The sequence below is a fragment of the Pieris brassicae genome, chromosome 3, assembly GCF_905147105.1.
Source record: "Pieris brassicae chromosome 3, ilPieBrab1.1, whole genome shotgun sequence".
NCBI classification, from domain to species: domain Eukaryota; kingdom Metazoa; phylum Arthropoda; class Insecta; order Lepidoptera; family Pieridae; genus Pieris; species Pieris brassicae.
In genome coordinates, this window is record NC_059667.1 from 255,493 (window position 1) to 278,137 (window position 22,645).

At 33.6% G+C, this 22,645-nt stretch overlaps 1 protein-coding gene across 4 annotated transcripts in view; it reads right to left on the reverse strand.

Annotated features, from left to right (window-relative positions):
* LOC123706999 (leucine-rich repeat-containing protein let-4-like) overlaps positions 1–15,195 on the reverse strand; it is a 118,752-nt gene extending 103,557 nt beyond the window's left edge. For 3 of the 4 annotated variants that reach the window (XM_045656729.1, XM_045656728.1, XM_045656725.1), the window contains exon 1: positions 14,975–15,195. The gene's annotated coding sequence lies outside the window, so the exon portion shown is untranslated. Of the gene's footprint in view, positions 1–654; positions 694–14,974 lie in introns of all 4 variants that reach the window. The other variant, XM_045656726.1, reaches the window with a different exon arrangement.
* Positions 15,196–22,645: the final 7,450 nt, after the last annotated feature.

The following is a 22,645-nucleotide window of genomic DNA, read 5'->3' on the forward strand; positions in this document are numbered from 1 at the left end:
GTCTTATCCTACATCCCTGAGAAAGGAAGTAAGGATATCGAGGCGTGCTTTGTCAAGGACGGGTACGAGATTGCGTCAAAAACCCTAGTAGGTACTAAGTAATATATATTATTTCAACAATTTTGTGCCTTTAGCTTAGTTCAATTGTCAACTATAAGTTTAATAATGTGAGTAAGCACAAAGAAAAGTAAAACGGGAGCGAACAAAGTATGTTATTACGATACATATCACGGCCCAGTGGCCTCGATGATGACATTTGACTGCGAGATAAGAATACTCATTCAACATCTTTTATTCTTGCTAAAAACTTACATATGAGAATATTAATTTAACATTTAGCTATAGTTTTGTATATATCGTTCGTTACCACAGTTAAAAACCAACACGACCAAATAAAATAAATTCTTTTCGATATTAAATTTCGATACTATGTTTACACGGAAAATATTGCTGATTCAAAAAAATATACAACAATTATGGTCATGTTATGACAAAGATGTCGTCTATCGCTCGCAACCTTGTGTGTCATAATGATACTTTGCTATATGGAGAGTTATGCTGTAATCATTTCCTGATTGGTATTAGAATGTTCAATGCGTAACAGTGAGAAAAACAAAACAAACTTTCCTATTGATCTATTCAGAAACTACTCACATTTTCACAGCGTCGTATATTATTGAACACAAAATTTACCTGAAAGTAAAAATGATATTATTAAAACTAAATGTCTATATTCTATAGTTATATTATTCATGCATATTTTGACTTTGATTAAGCGAGTGATTCTCAACCCAGCTGCACTTGACCAACAAAATCTTGGTCGTAAGGCAAAATATAGAAGCGCGTGTCACGAGCCTTGTTAACGATTAAATGTCTAAAAGGAAATGCAATTATCAAATCAAACACACAATTTAGGTTACACGTGGTACTCAGGTATCCTATTTCGCAACTACTCATCGTTATCATTTCATTATCGGCAGTATCGGTCCGTTATCGGTCGGCGACATAACCGATTTCTGTATCAGATACACAATGTTTGCTCAGCACACAGACAGCCCTTTGATGTTGTTATATTTGTTGTTGGCAAAACAGACACCTCTGTGACGAAGAGGGGAGACTGTTTAATCTATTATGTCACATATATAGATTCATCTAAAATCTAAACATGAAAGGGTGGGTTAAACCCTGTATTATATTATTATTTTTAAATAGTTTAGAAATAATTTTGCGAAAACGATTCTAAGTTAATTAATTACAAACATAAAATAGCATTTTTGGTCGCACTAAACAGCTGAACCGATTTTAATGTCTAATAAACGGGCATGGCATCGAACGAGGAAAATATTTTACAATTTCTGTAGATTTTCAATCCGAATATCTTCATAAAATAGATAAAATCAGAAACAGTAAGGATAAACAGTATTGAGGATGCCATCATAAAAGTCCAAATCAAAAATCTCTCAAACGAAATGCGAATGCTCAAAGGATGTGCATTGAGCGCAATGCAGCCTTCAGGCTTTTTAGGAACCACGCATAAATCCTACTTGGTACTGCTTTTACCTAGAAAACGCTTTAAATATTTGTGAAACCACACGGGTTATATGCTTAGATCTTAATAAATCTAACGCTTAGGAATAATTTAATTAATTTCAAAGTAACTGCTGTCATTAGATATGAGCAATATATATTAATTTGAAAAGTAGTCCTATATCCATCTAAATTAGATGACTGAATAATACAGGTTTTGCATCGAGATGAAATACTGTGAAAAAATACATTATATATTTAATTTTTAATGTTTATTATGTTATAGAAGAATTATAATTAAGCCACGGAATACAGGACGAAATAAAAGCAAGACGTTATTCGACGAAATCGTCTAGTGTTTATTTATTCGTTCTGCCGAGTCCATTTGAATATCTTTTATCTCGGCTCTTTGTCAGCGAAACAAAGTTACTTTGAATAACATGTCGGAAAGAAATGTGCACTCTTGTTTTACTTGTTTAAATATTGAAATAAACAAACGTTTCACTGAAATAGCATTTCACTTTGTATCAAACGTAAAATTATTTAGCTCTTTTTATAAAACGTATAGGACTACTTTTCAAAAACCAAACGCAAATATTCTTCTAAACACAAGTCTCGTAAACAAACTCTTACTTGTCAGGCGTTGTTGTAAAGGGTTACGAAATGCCTTTAATTTAAGTCGCGCGTTACATTCTCCGGGATAAAATGGTAGCTGTAAGGTAATGAAAAAGGGGAAGGGCGTGCCCTGAATGGCAACTGCGGCTCCTGATAACGAGCTACTTGATTTAGAGACCCCTGGGGCATCATCAATATTTTAAATTGCTTATGAATTTTAAAAACACATCTGTTCCTCTCAAAATTAAATAGAAAATGAAATTCGTTAAAAGCTTAACTCTAGCTGAACAATTTGATCTGCATATTAATGTGCATATGTTTTCGAATCAGTCCCCAACACATATAGCTATAGTTAACACTTTTTGAAACCAACAGTACTAAATAATTTTAGCCCCACACTAAGAAATCCAACAGTTGATTAGAATGTCCCGAAAAAAGCCCAAACCCCAATAGTGCAAGTTATCGAACAATGCGGCTAATTACCGAAATAAATGAACCCCCTCCCTCGACAGATGGCCGCATCACTCACAAATCACGCGTAATTAGATCCAGTTTCAATAACATCTCTACAATTTGTTAAATAATAAGTAAAAATAATAATTGCTTTTTCTTATAACCCTTTTCCCTTCCAAATCTCTCGCTCAACTACGCCCAACTACGTTGAACTACGGTAATAAATTTATAGGTATAGACAAAATAATATAAAAAAAACGCATATGACAAACTTAAAAGAACTCGCCGAACATTAAGCTAATATTAGCTATCATTTCGTATCTCGTTAAGTTAAAAGCGTCGACGCGTTTTGGTCCAAAAGCGTGGCAACATGAAATGCCACCTCAGTATTTATAACAGTGATTTTCCGATGACACAGCGATCTGGCTCATTTTTTAGGCGCTTTTTTATCGGTTGCCTTTTTGCCGGTCGAGCCACGCATTATTCACCCAAATAGAGCTTTGTGGGAAAATCATTAAAGTCGAGTGATCGCCGGGTTAAATAAGTTAGCACTTTTAAAATCGATATTCACAGTTTTAAGGCTGCGGGCCCCGACCGTGTTCATGACATCGACTGATATTCGAGGATCTTAAGCCTCATTTAACCAAATCAGACTTATTCTCTTGTTTAGGTATGTTAGGATTGAATATATATTACACGTCAGGAAACAGAAAAATATATTCATCGCCGCCATTATTACTTGAAAATGTTTTTATCGCGGCATGATGATCGTAAACGATTAAAAACTAGCGGCAGATGTGCCGCGATGATCGCATCCCATCTCTGAATAATGAAATGACGAAACTTGACGGCAATAAGCAATTTGTTATCAACGCGAAACATAATTGAACCCGCTACCCTGCGATCAGATAGGACGATTTATTGGACCGCCTGTGTCGCATTCAATTCCGATTTCATTATAGCTCGCTAGTTTTGTGCCGCGATTTCACGCGACAATATAAATCACGCGGCGATGTAACCAAACATTGCTCATACTCGATGCTTTATTACGTTTTTATGTTTTTTACGGGCAATTTATTTACAGTAAACGGTAATTCCGTTTCTATAGTAAGTCATATGTGTATGCGGACGTAATGTATTCGCGGGAGATGGGAGAATGAGCTTTTTAAATATGCTTTATCTTTTAGCTTTAGACGAATAATGAAAACTCAATAACTAACGACTCCTGTGCCTAAAATGTAAAGTCCGACCCTAAGCCCCCGCAACATTACACCCCTCAGTACTTAGTGCGACCCTAAAAATAATACAATGGCAATTGCAGTCCACAAAGAGATGGGTAAAATAGCTTGTTAAACCGTAAAAAGTAATAATGGCGGGAAAGTCAACAAATGGCGAATTATTCACGGCCGATTCATGTCAAGTGACAAGCCGCCATTTTGTTTTCATGCATGGCTAAATAAGAAATAGAATTGCTGTGCAAAAATCGAATATTTATTTGTAGTTTCCACTAAGTAAACTACTACTTCACTTCAATTAATATTTAAACTTAAATCATTACTTTAAAATAAAGTAATGATTTAAGACGAAATCTAATCGAAAAACAAAAAATCGAAAAAAACGAAAAAATCGAAAATTACTAAGACGAAATCGAAAAGGATTGAATGTTTTAATGGTGTTTGTAAGTAACGTTAAGGACCAAACAAAAAACAGCTATTTATATCAATAACCAATAAATTAAAATGTAATCTAATTGTAAAACGTGAAGATGAAACCGGAAGACACGTAGCACGTATATTACTCATAGTTCGCGTTCCATTTCCAGTTAAATATTCTTAGGCGCGCCTCTGCGTCGCACCGCGCGCATTGGACCGCGTGCACTGCAATTAATTGAAAAACTTTCCTATTGCATCGGAAGAGTGAGCGTAATGAATAATTTGGGTGAGCCGTAATAAAAATGATTAATAGATTAAAAAATATATACCTAGTCTAGCCATAAATGCTGAAACATAGAAAAAAAAATCTTTTACTCACACAAACATAGGTCTCATTGTACCTATTAATAGCCCGGTACACAAACATTTTACTAATACTAATCATATGGAGAGTTTTAACAATGGCATTTGCCTCCATACCTACTTTGTGCAATGCAACCACAGCGATTCGGTTTCCTTTATCACCGCACTCCATGTTAATAGCACAAAATATACAATGTATTGGCGCCAAAATGAGAAAACCCAATGAACAATCATATAAAAATGACAAATTCCAAATTCAAATATAATACGTTTATTTTTAATTGTAACAGTATTTATGGCCAGACTAAGTATAATATTGGCTTGATTAAAGTGTGCCAACAGACAAAACTCCTTAATATACCTACGACAGAGTTTCAGGAGTGAAGTTCCGACAGCTTTAACACAGCTCATGCCAATGGAATAAAAATAATTTATATTTTTGTCCCCAGCCTAGGCAGATGATACAGTATTATTGGAGTTCTGAAGCAGCAAAGTTAGCATCGAGTAACGAACACTATTCCCAAGAAAACAAAGCTGGAGTAGAAAGGCTCGTATTATTTTAAGCACAGGTTACGAGTATTCATTAGGTGCGTACAATCGAAGACACCCGGTGATTAGGGCGCTCGAGCTGACCGACCAATTACAAATAATTACGGCACTACGGAATAGATCGTCGAGGCGTGGTTGTTCTGTGTTGTCTATGCCTGATTTATTTAGTAATTCACGAGCCAAGCTTTACTAAGTTTTTACAATTATATAGAACAAAAAAGCTTTGCAAATTCCTGTTACACAATTTTTTTCATAAAAAATATATTTTATTTATTTATTATATAAGTGTTCTTAATATAAAGGAAGTTGGTGTGGTGGAAACACAAACTGTACACAGGTTTTCTATCCACCAGGACGTCGAACATATTTAAATCATTAACATATATATATATGTATATATATTAAGGCCAGTGACATATTAACTGTAAATTTATAACAATCAAACCATTCAAGCGATTTAAAATTGCACGTAAAACGTCATAAACAAATCCAAACACTGACGCGCCATAGATAGCCGATGCAAGAAACCTATATATATATATTAACTATTTAATTGATATATAAGCTACACTTCTTACTAATATAACAAGAAACAATATTAAATTTAAATTAAAAAAATACTACATAAGTCAAACAATTATAAATATTGCTATATACGTCATTAAAACATATTCGAATATTACCTATTTAATTGATGTTAATGGCAACATACATAATGATATCAATGTATATGAAAATATGATTGCTACAGAATACATAATATGGGCAGACACCATTACACCTTTCACACAATATTAATCAAACTTGTAAAATTTTAACACTTCAATACAACTAAATAAATTAAGAGGCATTCCTCAATAATTAGTTGAAGATAAGCAAGCTCCGGTCCGGTAACATTTCGTAACTTATTTAAATTCAAACATTTCACTACTTAACCTTCTTTAGTCTCACACTCTTGCACCTAAGGTATTCGTTAATTTAATATTATATATACTTCGAAATGTGTTTAACTGTAGTAACTTTTGTAGTTACTAATATGTACAACGATGAAGACTGGTGGTCATCGTAACTCTAAACTTAACTCCCACAAAACAATAATTTTAAGTAGGTACCTACATGCCAAATATATATGGATATATGGTTTTTTAAACAATACTGATATAAATAAGTTCGATTTAGAATGGCGAACATCGGAGTGGTTCAAAAAAACCGTAGCTCTAGTCTAGTGTGACTAACTAATCGTTTATTTTCTTGAGAACAACTTGAAAACATTGTAATAAAATTAAACCGCCGGTTAAAAACCCCTTGAAGGAAGCTCAAAGTAGTTATTACTTGCAAATGCCGACCTCCCAGCCCTCTTAATTTCAGGTACAAAGTAAATTGATATGAGACCTGTCTTATATTCTTAATTATTTCACATTTAGGCGAATCCTTTAATGCTGTTAAATACGCTTTGATCTTGGGATCTAACTAGTTATATTAAATTATATATTTATTATGTGACAAGATAAGTATTTGGCAATTGTTTAAATTTTAGGTATAATGTAATGTTGTTAATTGGTAATTCATTAAATTGAAATAGTGAATACTAGGTATGGGCACAACTTCGTTCTTGTAAAAATCTGTTTGATGTCATATTGATGTTAAAATACAAAGAAAGCCCACCACTTTTGGTAAAAGTGTAGCTTTTGAATGTAAGAAGACACAAATGCTGAAGAGAAAAATAAATATAGACAAGTACGTTCAAAAGTAACTTCTACTAACTCTTCTTTATGTAACAGGAGGCAAACGGGCAGGAGGCTCACCTGATGTTAATTGATACCGTAGCCCATGGACACTCACATTGCCAGAAGGTGCGTTGCCGACCTATTGTGTTATCAAAGTAGAAAGATGAATGTCCAAACCGTAAAATTCGTGTAATAATTATCATTATGGTTACCTCAGCAACTTCTCACTGGCAACTTAACTGTAGCAGTTACAAAAAAACTTATACCGGAAATTAGACATTAAATGAACTACGTATAAACAGCGAACGCAACTTTTTAATTAATCCCCAGCAAAGTTACAACTTAATTACCAACTTGCCTAAATAAATTAACTTTGTATTGCCAACTGATTATGACTAGCCTCATAATGAGTAACGGGTTTGTCGCACCTCGATAATTACTGAAACTTATTCCTACTAAATACAGCCTTATTCTTTAGGTGTTAAGACATGCTTTGGCGTCATCTATTGTCGCTCGCACACCTGCAGTGACGGTGTAATATTTGTACCCACATCCCAATAATTACACTAACTGATTATACGCACGCTAAAGTAAACTTTGTTCCCCAGTAAATATAGGTAAAATTTGTATCCACGTTATTCGTCACCAATGCACCTGCATTAACTGTTCTGTGTCTAACATCCTTGTCGGGCAAATGGTGTCTGAGAGAGACCGATAGGCGCTAATTCAACGAATCTGTACAAGGGTTTCTATTTGCATCGTTTGGTCACATGTTTCTGTTAGATGCACGATAGAAGGGTGTAAAACAATAACAATCGGCAATTGAGCGATGATCAAGCGATAGTAAGCTGCCACGAGAATTCTCAGTTATTATCAATACAAACTGATGTTTGCTTCCCATTTGAATTGATCGGCATGTCGATTATTTACATCTAAAGACTTCGATATATACATTTCGCGATATACCCTTGTTTTGTATTCTATTATATTCTTGTGGTTTTGGATCAATTGTTGATTTCTTCAAATGAAACTAAGTGCGAACGTAACTGCGAATAGTTTTTACTCCTCTGGCTCCTATGATTTGGGTCATCGCAAGCAATAAACGCGTTAGTGCAATGTTATTCAGCGCTACGTGAACAAGGCCAAAACAAACCTCGCCTCACATTTTGTTTGTAAATACCTTCAATTTCATCATATTATACAATGTTTACCTCTAATAAAAATATTGCTTCACTCAAGCAAATGTGTTTTGTTATTTCTACCCATTTCAGGGAGCTCTATTAAACTCGGAATTATTAATAAATAAAAATTATGCGCAACAAATGTAAATACAGTATGGATTTTTAATAAGTTGCCTAAGTACTGTCATACGTAGGATTTTATCCTTGTTAAATAGGACAAAGAAAGCTGAATTTCAGTTATTACGTCATCGAAGACGAAAGTGCCATGTGATCATCAGTCATCAACAAACCACTTGTCAGCGAAGTTACAAAATATCCCGGTAGTTGATCTTAAGAATTCGACTCTACAAATCACAGTACATATGTGTCTATAAATGGACGGATTCATAATACAGCATGTAAATATAAATATTCAAAAAAACATAAACGTCACCTCGTATAAATATAACATTAAAATTAATTTCGCTAATGAGCCGCATTTAAAATTTCCCTCGACGAGATGCGACGTACTAACCTACATTTTATTTAGTCCATACATCGGAGACCGTGTCAAAACGTCCCGGGAATTACGGAGTGATTAAAAATACATTTTAAACTTTCAAACTCGGCAAGTTGGCGGATTAGTTTAAGCGTTGCGGATGATACTTTCGTTATACTTTGCAAATGCGAAAAATCGATAATAATTGACGCATTGGTCGAGTGATTAGAATGTTGGACTGCATAGCTTTAAGTAATGGTGTTTGAACATTGTAATTTTTCCTTCGCCACGAATCACCACTTGCAGCGGCCTCTCGTGATGCTCCATGTCGTGTCGGATATCCCTAACCAACACTGGTGTGTGAGAGGAAAATCTTGTATCTGTGTGCACGCTATGGCAACATTACCACTTATCAAATTAATACAAAAATAACCAATAGTTGATGACTCATTAAACAATCCCTAAAGCTCCTTTAACTACTGCACATTGAATTTAATTAATTTTAACGTGTAAAGGGATTAATTATAGTCGGCTGTATACACACTACGCAACTTGATACAATTTCATGATATGATTTCAATTTTCCGGATTAATAATTTAGACTGGGCGCGGCGCACAGCCGAGCTTCGTTGGGAATTAATATTCTAAAAACATAAAATTCTACTTTTCGGCTCAGTTAGTCATTTGCTAATGTAGTATAATTATATAGAAGACAATTAAATTATGTGTTTGTTGTAAAACTATGCTAGAGAATTCTCTTCTAATTTAATAGTTGTATAGAAAATGGTTATTTTTAAAACATAGAGAGAGACGTTTCAGTCAATAATTAATTCAAATTGATACAATTTTAATTCGACCTAATTGGCCGGAATGATCCCTTTCTAATGTCTCAATCTTAATAAATTTTCTCCAGTTTCCAATAATAGCTAAAATAATTAAATAAGAAAAGGTTCTGTGAATGTAAACATTATTCTTCACGTTACATTACAAAACATAACCTTGCATAATTTTATAACGATGCTCGAAATTAGCAACCCAAAACTACGACGAATACATTATGTACAATGAGGCCGCCATTTACTACTTAATAAGTTTTTACTAAAATTATAACAACTTAATTAAATGTGTACAACGGTACAGATTACTTCTCTATTTCCCAAATAACAAATAAACTTTGTTATTTAATTAACATTGCAAAAATAGGATTCACGTTTCATATGTTACATTTGTTTTGGTAAACCCGATACTTCCAACACGATTCATAATAAAAATGAAATGTTGATTTTATATTTAGAGCTGACAAGCAACGGCAGCTGTTATCCCCTTCGAATAAAAACTGCAAAAACCTTCAAACTTTGTTCTATATCGTTTTTCTGAATTCACTCTGTAACGGTCGATTAATTCCGCTTCCATATTCGTTAAATAAATAATAGAGCGTAAAAAGAGCGTGTTATCTATGTTTTTGTGGTAGCACGTGTGTTTTAGAAAAATAGATATGAATGTCACGATTGGGGTTGTAGTTCGGGCGCCAGGCAGAATTTTATGACAGCAAAAACGCTTTTGGGTGTGCCGCTCCGAAGTCTTTATGTAGTGTTTGTTTCTCTTATTAACTCCCTTTACCTGTCCGTGTCATCGTGTGGCTACTTAACGAACGGACTGTTAGTTCTAAGCTCCAATTTATTCAGGTATCACTGAGACAATGTAAAGATGGAGCTGGAAGGTCTTCAGGTGTTAATTTTTATTTTTGTTTAAAGGACACTATCGACAACTTATCATCGGCAAAAATTTGAGAATGGAATGTTTACTTTATATTTATCTGCTTTCATGACATCTTATATAATCTATATATATATATAAAACAGTATACACATTTACAAATAAAACTTGTAGACAAAACAAAAAGAACAAATATTCGAAGTAATAGCTCTCCGACTAACCACTCAAGTTTTTTAGAGTTCTAAAATGTTTAGAGCACCTGTTAAGCGGCTTAAGTAAAAGCTATTAATGTAAACATTAAAATGTCTTAATGGAGTAAACATACGGGACTTTTTCCCCTTCAACTTACTAAGGATGAGCAATACAGCTGGAAAATCAAATTAAGGCGATTTCAAGACAATCTTCTATATTTTATATTGTTATTTACCTAAATGAATACTATAATTAGTCCAATTATAAGTTTTTTTACACTTTCCTGTCTGGCCATAAATAAAGATACATATAAACTTTTCTCTTTTTATTTTTTTTAGATATTTTGAATTTGGAAGGTATTCTTTTAATAGCTTCTTTCGATTTTGTGCCATTCCACATATTTTTCGTGTTCATTATCAAATTACAATATGAAATGTTACAGAATACAATGTCGAAGAAAATAGGATTGCAGTGATCGCCTTGCACAAAGTTGGTATAGCCGTCGGTCGTATTACAGACCATTCCAAAGCTTGGTATCAGTCGCATGTCCGTACTATCAACAGATACAACAACACTTCGCCTGTAGAAAACCAGAAAAGATCGGGGAGGCCGCGTGCTGTTAGAACTTCAAAGGTTGTTTAAGCCAGAATTCGTCGATATCCTTTTAGAAAGCAAAAATACTTGCTAGAAATGTAGATTACCGCTAGGTCTCTTAAAAAATCTTTGGAGCAAGCAGTGGTGAGATTTCCCTTGGAAACAGCGCGTAAGTCCATAGATTCGTAGCCCAAAAGATTAAAGGCCTGTATAAATGCGGATAGAATAGAAAATTATTTTTTTATTTTTTGCTAAGATTTTAATAAATATCTGATATATTTTTAATAATAAACTTCAATATATTACTTCATTTAAAAAAAATTTATTTATATTTGTAACAGAACTTTTTACTGGACTAGGTATAAAAGTCTAATAAAACCGTACATAACCTAATAACAAAATCAATCTCCATAAACAAGAACAGATAAACAATATCGGCCGCAATGTAATTACATTCGCAAATAGGCGGGCGGCGTATTACCACCACATACATGAGTTTAACAAATTCCATTTCATTACATTGATATCGATTAATTTTGCGTGATTCAAATAGACGTATTACATTTAATTTTTAATCAAATATAAATACATAATACTTCATACGCTTCTATTAAAATGAAAATGATTTGTAGTAGAGTATACAACGCAGCTAAAGCAATAAGAAATTCTTAGAATACAATTTCTTGTACGATATGAATTACAACCGACAACAGATATGAGCTACAAAAGCGATTCTAAAAGTAGACAAACTAGACACGTGCTGGCAAAGGGCTAAAGTTAAAACGAGTTCCCAGAAGTCCGCTGTTGGCCAGATCAAATTAAATATTACCTACTTGTGTGGACGAAACTACTGCATGTAAACTTATGCTTAGTTAAAATATATTTATCAGTTTAATAAAAACAATAACTATTAAGAAAAGCTACTTTAAACTCTTAATCAAAATGTTATTTAGACATTATAACTGTTATTACTAGACTTTAGTTGCAAGGTACATTTGCGAGAGGAGCATGCGTACACGATTGCTTCTTACTCGATATTATTTAAAAATGCTTCGTAAATAAATAAATAGCTTATTTCACGAGCAGATGAAAATATCTGAATGACGCTACTGAGAATGCTGTAAGGCAAGTTCTTAGTGAAGATAGCTACAAGTTATTGTTTTACGTGCATAATATTACTCGTTAGTATTACAATGCCTTCTTAGAACTGTACTTTGATAAGTAGGTGTTGAATGATACTTTATCGCAGATTAAACTGAACGAGCTTAAACAGCCGGCTTTGTTTATTTTTCTAATTAAGGTTCTAAGCTTTTTGTTTTTTTTTTTATTTCAGAGAATAACTTTAATGATTTAGTCAGTTAAAACTTCAAATAATGTAATGTTATATACATTCTACTATACTAACTGAACTATTTTGGTCGTGATTATATTATCATTAAGTAGCTATTCTCGATAAATGGCTTACCCACGCAAAAATGTTTATCAATGTTAATCGGTGGTTCCTGAAAAGTGCGTCAATCAAACAAACAAACCATAGTATAATATTAGTATTGATATACAAAAGTCTATCTTGCAGTAATAAAATTCAGATTTGGTGACATACTCTTAAATTTAGAAGATCGTCCTTGTAAGATAAGATAAAACATGTCCCAAAAAGTTTTAATGGTTACACCGCATAACGCAAATTGCCTTGATGTAGGCCCTTATCTTGGGAGTTGGGACGAGCTTCATCTCCCGAGTATTTATCTGGAGGGCTAATGTGATTAAATGTTATACTATAGCTCCATAATGCGCCTTCACGGCTACGGGGTGTAAGGCTGCTAAAATAATCTTGAAATAAGTAACCAAAGAAAACAAACAAACAAAAAACTTCCGTATCACCTTGACGTCCGTCGTTCCACAACTGAGCGTTTTCTAAGGCAGTTTTTGCCGCGCACCACCACTATGTGGAACCAGCTGCCCACTGAAGTATTTCCGAACCAATTCGACTTAGGGTCCTTCAAGAAAAGAGCGTACCAATTCTTGAAAGGCCGGCAACGCATTTGCGAGCCTTCTGGCAATGTGAGTGTCTATGGGCGGCGGTATCGCTTCACATCAGGTGAGCCTCTTGCCCGTTTGCCTGCTATTACATTAAAAAAAAATATATGACCCCAAAGCCGTGAATTGCCTACGTGATAACAAAAACTCATTTTTATATGCATACTCTTTTTGATAATGATACAATAGAGAGTAATTTCGATAAAGAACAACGTTCTGGAAATATTCTATAAGAAAGTTAAAAATGAAGGAGCAAACCGCAGTTCGTTAGTATACTTTAAATAAATAGGTTAGACTGGAAACCTACATAATATTTTTAATTAAAACGAAACCTTGTGCTCTCTTTATATCTATGACATTAATATTTATTTTAACAGGTTTCTCAGTTAACATTTAGTGCCAAAATAAGGTTACCTATAGTATGATGCTGCAAGATACACTATACCGCAATGGGCCGCTTCTTTTCGAACGCTTTTATATCTCTGCAAATTGTTGAGCAACGGTTACTGAGGTCATGCGTTCTAACCCCAGATAATTTCTACGTGCGCTTACAATACAGTACAGTACCTGCTCGTACAGCTCGTACATAGAAATGAAAAAAAAACGAGGTAACCTTTTAGGCATATAAGAACCGAAAATCGAAAACGTGTCTCGAAAACTCAGGAGGCTGTATAAATAGGTACTTGCAAATAAAGAAACAAACGTGTCTGCCTTGTGCGAAATACCCGCGAGACTTCATACTGTAAAAATATGAGTCTACTACGTAGTATTCGGAGCTATAGTTTTTCCAAACAATTATGCAAGAAGCTATTCAATTATGATATGTTGAGAGTTTAGGAATTTGAGTATCATTGTATGGGGTGGAATCTTTATTTAATTATAAATTTAGGATTTATTTTTAAATTCATATCTAGTTGTTGTTATTATTAAGTTTTTTAATCTCCATTTACAGCTTTATTTTGCTTAAGAACCCGTAACAAAATATCGAATAAATAAAGTATCAAACTCAAGCTGAACCAGTTACGAAGTTTTAATATAGTATGCAAAATAACTTTTGAATATTTCAATGCAGCTTGGTGATCTAAACTTTATATTGTGTCATATATTTTTTCCTTCTTGTCTATGCTTTCTTACAAGTCCGTGCTCATTTTATATTCCCTGTGTACCTACCAAGCGTAATAAAAACTGTCTATGCCTCTAAGATAAAGTAAATATATTAATCAATATAAAATACCACAAACACCACTGTTTTCTAGTACAGACAGGAATGACCAATTGATTTTATTGACCTTCAGTGATCTAGTTCATTTTAATATTTCATTCATAACAATGAATAGCAATCATTTTCCAGTTTCATTAGGACGAGTGGAAGAGGATGAACCGCTGGTTCATTTTTTAGTTTCTTTTTGTTTCCTTGCAATATAAACTGAGATATTTGAGGCATTCAGATAAAATTTATAAATAAGAAAACATTTCGACTTTATATCTTGACAATCGCCTTTTTATTCTGGCAAAATGCCGTATTTACCGTCTAACAATTTCGAATTTTAAACTAATCTCTTTTTAGTTATTAGTATTTACTAAATCATTTTAACAAACTTAATCTGTCATTCATCGATTCATTCATTTACAACTGTTTTAATTATTTTTCAGCTGCATAACCTTACATTACTTAGTAGATAATCCTTAGTCATTACCCAATCAAAAACAAGAAATCTAATCTTCAAGCGTGAAACAGCACACCGTCCCACTTGAGAATAGTCACTGTTACCTTGGATAATAATTAGTCACCGTGCCATTCAAATACATATTTATTTAAGACGTAATCGCATGAACCCGTTGCTTTATGTTTATAGCCTAACATTTAAGATTAACCACAATTTCACGTACCTCGAAACCGGCTTGAGTAATTTCCAAGTCAAATTCACATTAGTATAACAAACACGTTTGTAACACAACACATTATTTGCACATGTACTCGGTAAAAGATAAACAGTTGTAATTTCATACACGTCACACTAGTTTTAAAAATTACGAAGAATAATACGCGGCTGTGAAGAGGAATAGCAACATATCCACTCTGCACGGCGGCAGCTGAATGACTGAGCGGCGAGCGGCGGAACGGTGACGCCGCTCGGCGCAAGCTGAGGGGAACTGAATGATTGAACGAATTGAGCGCATTCCGCGTGTGCGTACGAAATATTGATAGCAAATAAGGTTTTTCGCATAGTTTTGGCATTACAATTTACATCTAGTATTTGATGGTTATGAAACATTAGGCATTGTATTAAACCCATGATGTATACGAGCAATTTACGTTATGGAAACCGTAGACATACTTTCTACTTGCTTTAAAATCAATTTTCAGGATATAAAAAATAATACTTGATGTGTAGCATCTTACCTATCCATTAACTTGATCGGTAGTATAATAAATGTAAATAAACTTAATAAATGTAAATGAAATGGAACACGATACAAAATAATTTTGCAAATATACTAACAATAACGTTACTTAAATATACTGTTTAATTTTAAAATTGTAAATTTGTGATTTGCATATTAATACTATAACTTATATTATGTAATCAATGCAAAGCGCATTTAAATCTATTTCTAAAAATAATCTTGTTATAAAAATGGTAGATTCTAACAGTAGACCTACAATAAAAGCGATAGTATTAGAATAAAATTTTAATTTAATTTAAAATAGAGGACCTTTCGGCAAAGCGTTTCTAAGCTTTTAATAAAAGTTTTGTAATGAATTTTTGTGTCGCCGTAACTTAATTAAACATTTATAACAAAAAAAGCAAGCACGCAATTTATAAAGTTTCAAATCAAACAGTTATTGTTTTGTTTACGAAACCTGAAAATCCCCAAAGTTAAATTGAAAACAAATGTTAGCTAAAAGACACCGTTCGGGACGAAGGACGGGTAAATGATCCAAAAGATGCAACGTTGGGAAAAATCCCTAAAAACTTCGCGCGAATCCAGGCTATGGATACATATGTATTTTTTAATACATTTTAGAAGATTTACAACGTCAGATGTGTTGATTGTTTTTATATTTTTGTAATTTAGGATAATAATAATATATATTTGGTCCATTAAGTATTATCATATTATATTTTTTCAAGTAGAAATATTTTACATTGCGCAATCGGCATAGTTCATAGAGTAACGATAGACAAATTCTAATTTTTAGTTTTATTTTGCTCTGTGGATACAGAAATAGGTATAATCTGTATACAATGTTCAATTCTTCATATGAATACATCTCAATACTTAGAATGGAATTATTGTCAAGAAAGGCTAGTAAATAAGTATCTATAAATATGTATCGAAAGGCAAATATTCTACTTACAATGTGAATTTAGTTTATAAATTGTTAATTAAAGTTTTCAAAGGAAAGTATCTATTTAAAAAAGATTCGGTGAACGAAAGACCGGTTATGAAATAAATTTCCCACATGTGAACTTTGACAGCTGGCATAAAGTACGTTCTTTTCTCAATGAGTTATTATTTCAAAATGTCAATCAATATTACATAAGTTTTTGACAACTAATAAGTGAAGCAGAGACTAATGAAAAACCTTTACGCAACTTTAAAGAATAGATTAATTACACGATATTCGTGCGTAACTGTACCAAATTGGTTTCCTATTTTGAAACAATCTAATTCACCAATAAACAACAAACAAGCAATTAAATGGGAACAATTTAATGTGTGACAAATAGACCCGTATCGCAGTCGCTTCCAACGTTACGAATTGTTGAGATCTGTACCTTGATAAGTAAACCGCAAAGTGATAAGTGGCTATCGGCCTTATTACGTTTACGATAAAGCTTTTTATTCTGTGAATGTTATAACAGTGGCATGAAAGATTTCAATAAAGAGACATCCCTCACATAAATAATGTGTCGATTTCATGCGTTATGATAAGATCGATCATAATCGAATAAACGGAACTTATATGAAACTGTTTTACATTAATCACTATTTACGAAACGAAGTAAACTGTACATTGATAGATACTCGAATTGTAGTTTAGTTGGTCACGCAATGTCTGTAGGGACTGTTAAATTAATAGACACTTTTATTTCATACTCATAGCTGCAGGATTTGTTATCACAATGCTTGTTCACGGATGCCACGTTTATATGTTTATATGTAACATAATCAAGGCTATCCTCATACCAAATTAAATTGCTATTTTCATTTAATTTAGAGACACAGGAATAAGAACTATCTCTATATAAAGACAACGGTTAAAAAACCAAAAGGTTGTCGTAAAAAAGTTTGTGTTTGTCACACTTGTAATAAATATAGGTAAAATTCAAGTTAATTTATAATTATTAAAACTTAAAGCTGTCAACAAACAACTACATATACGTACTATAGATTTTTATAGGTATAAGCATTTTGTACTTGTCTCGAATATTTCGTGAAATATCGAACTTTCTCTTTCATCAGCCGATAATGTCGATCACTTTTACTTTTCTCGTGTGAGTTATTATGAAGCAGCTTACAACGTGTAAGGTTTGTTAGGTCACAGAACTCGCGCCATATATTGGGAAATAATATATGCATAAATAATGCGACAATACATTTAAAATATATGTCAAACGAGCATCGTACTACATACAACAATAAACAAACGACGACTTCAGTATACAATAATACAGTAGTACAATAATAAAAGAAATTGCGGCACTTTCGCGAGCAGTTTTGTATTTCACCTTCCTTCCAATGAAAGAGCAGGTATTCAATGGGGTGGATAAAAGCAAAAACCATTCACGATAAATTAAATTCAGCTGAGACAATGAAAACCTGGGGCGACCCACGATGCTAAGATTAAACTTTTAATGCTAAAGAAAAGTACACACGTGTACCGGATGTAGGACAAACGCAGACGGAATGAAAGGATATTATAGACTACTGACGCCCGCGACTTTATTTGCTCAGAAAAAAAGTTAATTTGTTAGGGATTCAGCGAAAATTTTGTCAGACATAAATCGTGTGGCGCTTTCATTTAACTGAAACCATGCAATGCCTTTGGGATAACGATAAATTAGGATCTGATGCCAATTTCCGGTGATGGTTTTAAGATATACTGTCAACAAAAAAATATAAGCTTAGCGTTTAGGCACGCTGTAAATTCAGACATTTTTTAGACCTAAAAATGATCTACGTGCGACAACGAAGAATGATCACCTAGCTCCGCTGGGTGGCTACGGGACTTCACATGGTTTTAAGCAGCCATATTAAAGTCTCATATTCACAGCCTGAGTCGCAAAGCTGCGAAAGTACTCGCACGAGTTAAGAACAAAGTACAATGTTTTATGGTTTTAGCGGTTAGCATTTTCTTGGCGCAGACGAATGGTCGCTCAGAACTCGTAAAATCCTAACAGCGATATAAAACTTGATGAATATAGGAATGAAACCGTCGTTGTGATTCACAGGCTGTATTTCTTGAGGAATAAACAAATGCATAGCATATTGCAAAAGAAAGCAAATCGTATACTTGCTTATTCACAAACTGTGATACTTTATTGGTCTGGCACTAGTACGCCCATTGTGTTAGTAATGATTCTTTAAAACTCTCTTAATAAGACTGGATCAGCTTGGATCAGCTCCGTAAACTGGCGACTCGTCGCGGCACTACCGCTACATGTATACATATGTTGACGTAACATATAAACTCTAATTAACCGACCTCAATGTGATATTCTTAGAATTGTATGATATTTTATCGAAAACTAAAAATTATATACATTATTCTACTATGGAAGGGTTAGTAGCTTTTGAGGTATGGTGTCCACGCATTTCAGGTGGACTTGTGACATTTGAGGTAATGGTACGCTCTTTTCTTGAAAGCTTCTAAATCGTATTAGCTCGCAAATACCTCTTCCGGCAGCTGGTTTCATAAGGAGGTAGAAAGCGGCTTAAAAAGCGTTGTGATATGGAACGAACGAACGGCGCCGCGGGTAGACGTTGTTTTTTCTGCTAAGACTGTTGAACCGAAGCCAGAGAAGTTCTGCTATATAATCCTTAGAAAAAGTAGGATTTTTCATGATGCGGATAGATAACTAGGTTGTACTACTAATAATTTATATAGTGATAATTAAATTTAGTTATTGGCAACTCTCAACGTACGAAACTCAACATTTGTGATAGAACTTTTCTGCTTCTACGCAAATTTATTGTGTGTATTATTAAATATTTTTGTTAGATAGTTACAAATAAAGAACTAAACAGACGAACTCGCGTTTATCACTTCCCGAGTTTTGTCTTCGTGGATCATAAGCACAAAGCAACGACAGTTTTATTCCAAAAAGAATCCTTTCTTACTCAGCCCTCGCGAAATCTCTTTCAATGCCATCATCGTTCGTCGGAAACTTTGTCCAGTTATAAACGCATTCTTTGTACTTTTAGGCGTGATATACACTAACGACGATATAATAAACAACGTTTTCACTGTTTTTACCCTTCATAATTTTAGTGTAGACATTATGTTTTACTAAATATTGAAAACCTCTAGACGGACCCATAGATGAAATCATAAACATTGGTTAAGTCATTATAATAACTCGTGATTCGTGAAAGAAAACTAGTTGATAAATTTTTATCACGTTATTATTTCCTACTTAAAGAAACTAAATGTGTAACAAAACAAATAGCTTCAACCATTTATTAGAGTTTTTTTAGAGAATAATTCTCAATATAAAGCATAAGCCTAGTTCCGAAACTTACGACAGTTACTGACATAGTAGTTGATTTAAAATTGATCCAAGCCATAGACAAAATAGCGACCAAGTGCGCACGTGTACAGCCCACTTTTGTAGCATTAACGCTGTCTCAAGAAGTTTTTAAGACAATGACTTCAGTGGCTATCAAACTGAACGATTCGATTTCTTTGAGAAGTGACTGATTTATTGTTTTTCTTACACTTATTCGCTGGATTCCAACTAAAATTGTTGAAAGTTTTAGTTAGCCCCTATAAAGTTTTAAAGTCGAGGCACGGTTATAACTTTCAGGACTGAGGTTTAATAACATCTTTAACTTTAAAGCTATAAATTTAAGGACAAAATATTATTATATTTATTCCAGCTTTATACAAGTGCTGGATCGAATTTAATGAGGGTTTTAGTAAAATGTCCGTGGAATATTTTATCTAGTGAAAATCTTCTGGGAGATTTTATGTATATTTTGTACACTGTTCCTAAACGTTTTCTCCACGAAATAATAAAAAGAAACCCTAAATTTAAGTTTCAATAATCAGATAGCGAGTTTTAAAAATATACGAATATAATTTTGTAGAAATGCACTCAGCAAAATTACGTACCGACTTCAATTAGCGTAACATCTCTTTAAACTATCCAGGACATAAAATTTTACAACATTACTTCCCTTCGAGTGACTGTTTTATAAATAATGAACCCGAGAACTCTCCCTAGGTTCCCTAAGGACATCCGGGTGCCGGGTACTACATGTATAATGGCGGTCTAGCATTTGGGGGAAACTTTTGATTAGGCTTTAACATTGCATTGAATAAATTAAGCACAAAAAAATCGCATTAACAAATTCACCTTAATATACCTGATATAAAGGCGAATTTTCGTCGAAGACTTTCATTTTCAATCGTCATATTTACGTGTCTTTCTTTATTTTTGGTTACATTAACATATTGCTTTAAAATAAATATATCAGTGGCGCTACAACCTTTTAGGTCTGGGCTTAAGAATGTGAAATGCGCATACGGACACAGTCCATTGGAGTACCTGGTACCAGGCATCGAGCCCACGACTTCAGGGATGAGAGTAGCAGTCTGAAGACACTAAGCCAACACTGTTACAGCAAATATTTCCTATAGCAGTGCTTCTATCTTTATTAACGAAGTTTTATAGCGGAAGCGGTGAATAAAAAAAAACAATAAATTTATACCTATTATATACAAGTAAACGTTACAAATATTACATCTGGTTCAATTCATATGTTGAGGTGTGAAATAATCACAATTCAGTACGTTCGCCAGTTGTATGGGAAGTCACTAAACACAAAGAACAATCTAGATAGTAAATTGTAAGAAAGTGCTTGATGAATGATAAGAAATCACAAAAGATTTCTCACTTCATATCTGTCCTATTATATTGTTTAAAAAGATTGTTGTTGAGCATGCTCAGGTACCCGGCCATATGGACCCTTTGGTTCGGGATATTACTGCTTTATTTTACCTGTTCAAAGGTAAGAATTATTATTCTCAAACCAAGTCATAGTTAAATTGTACCGCCTCCAATAGAACCACTGATAGAGAAACGTCGCTCACAGCAAATATAAGTGGTTGTAAAGACATTGAGCTGTGCATGCGATATTTTCGATTCGAATATTTATCTTAAAAACTTAAAAAGAAGCCGATCTGCTTTTATCAGACTATTAATCCAATCCTTAGGGCATCACTCATCAGAAGATATACATAAAACTAGAACGATCACAGTAACTGTACAAGATGAAAGTCCGTTGAAGATGGTGTCGTGCGATACTCGATGGGCAGACATTGCGCCGACACGACCGCCTCCGGCTGCCGAAGCTCTGGCTCCATTTAACCACGACACGACTTGTTTAACTGTTTTCTCATACTGAGGAAATATTATCGGCTTTTCGGAAATGCAGGAAGAGGATACCATTAATTATAAAAAAGGTAAGTGAAGATTCAACTGTAAAATTTAAATGTTTAGTTAGATGACTTGTCAAACCTTACATTATATTTATTAGACTGTTACTGTATATTACTGACTGTTAAAATGTATAAGAAATTCATGCAAAAAAGTCCCATTACTAAAACAATCATTAAAGACCGTTCAATTAATATTTGGTTTCCTTAGCAATGGAGCCGAGCAGACTATAAGGGCATAGTCAAACCGCCAACGGCATTGTGAACGGAGCACGCTTGCCCTATGCAAATAGCCGACCTTAACAATTGGCTCTGCCTGGCGAAGACTCATATCCGATATTACGATTCCCTGTACGTCCCAGACGTTTAAACTTACATTTGCACCATCATTTTACACAGCAATATTTCTAATATCGAAATAAGATTTAATAACATCCATACATTTCGTTACATGTTTTTGTAATCATTTCCATTTTTAATTAGTTAAAAGTGTTATATGCACGTATATTCTATTGGATTTACATGTGATTCCATGAAAAATATGTATGAATTTAATTATTTATAAGAATTAAGAAAAATATCAGTAATAAATAAAAAATCTTTTAAAATTAAATTTTTAATAGTTTACACTCGGTCCAAACAGAGACACGTTAGTTTAATTACACAAATTATAGCCCTAAATGTCAGTAAATGAATTGTCATTTCCTGTAAAATAAACTTCAATCTTAATTAAGCATCTTTTTTAAATTACAATTAGTCGGAAGTAGACGTGTCTGTATTTTCATCTTACACGTTCACAGAGCCGCAGGCCAATTGCATTCATTATTAATTTTAATGGACATCCTAAAAGGTATTTTTAATGTACACGATGCGAAGGTAGTATAGAAGAA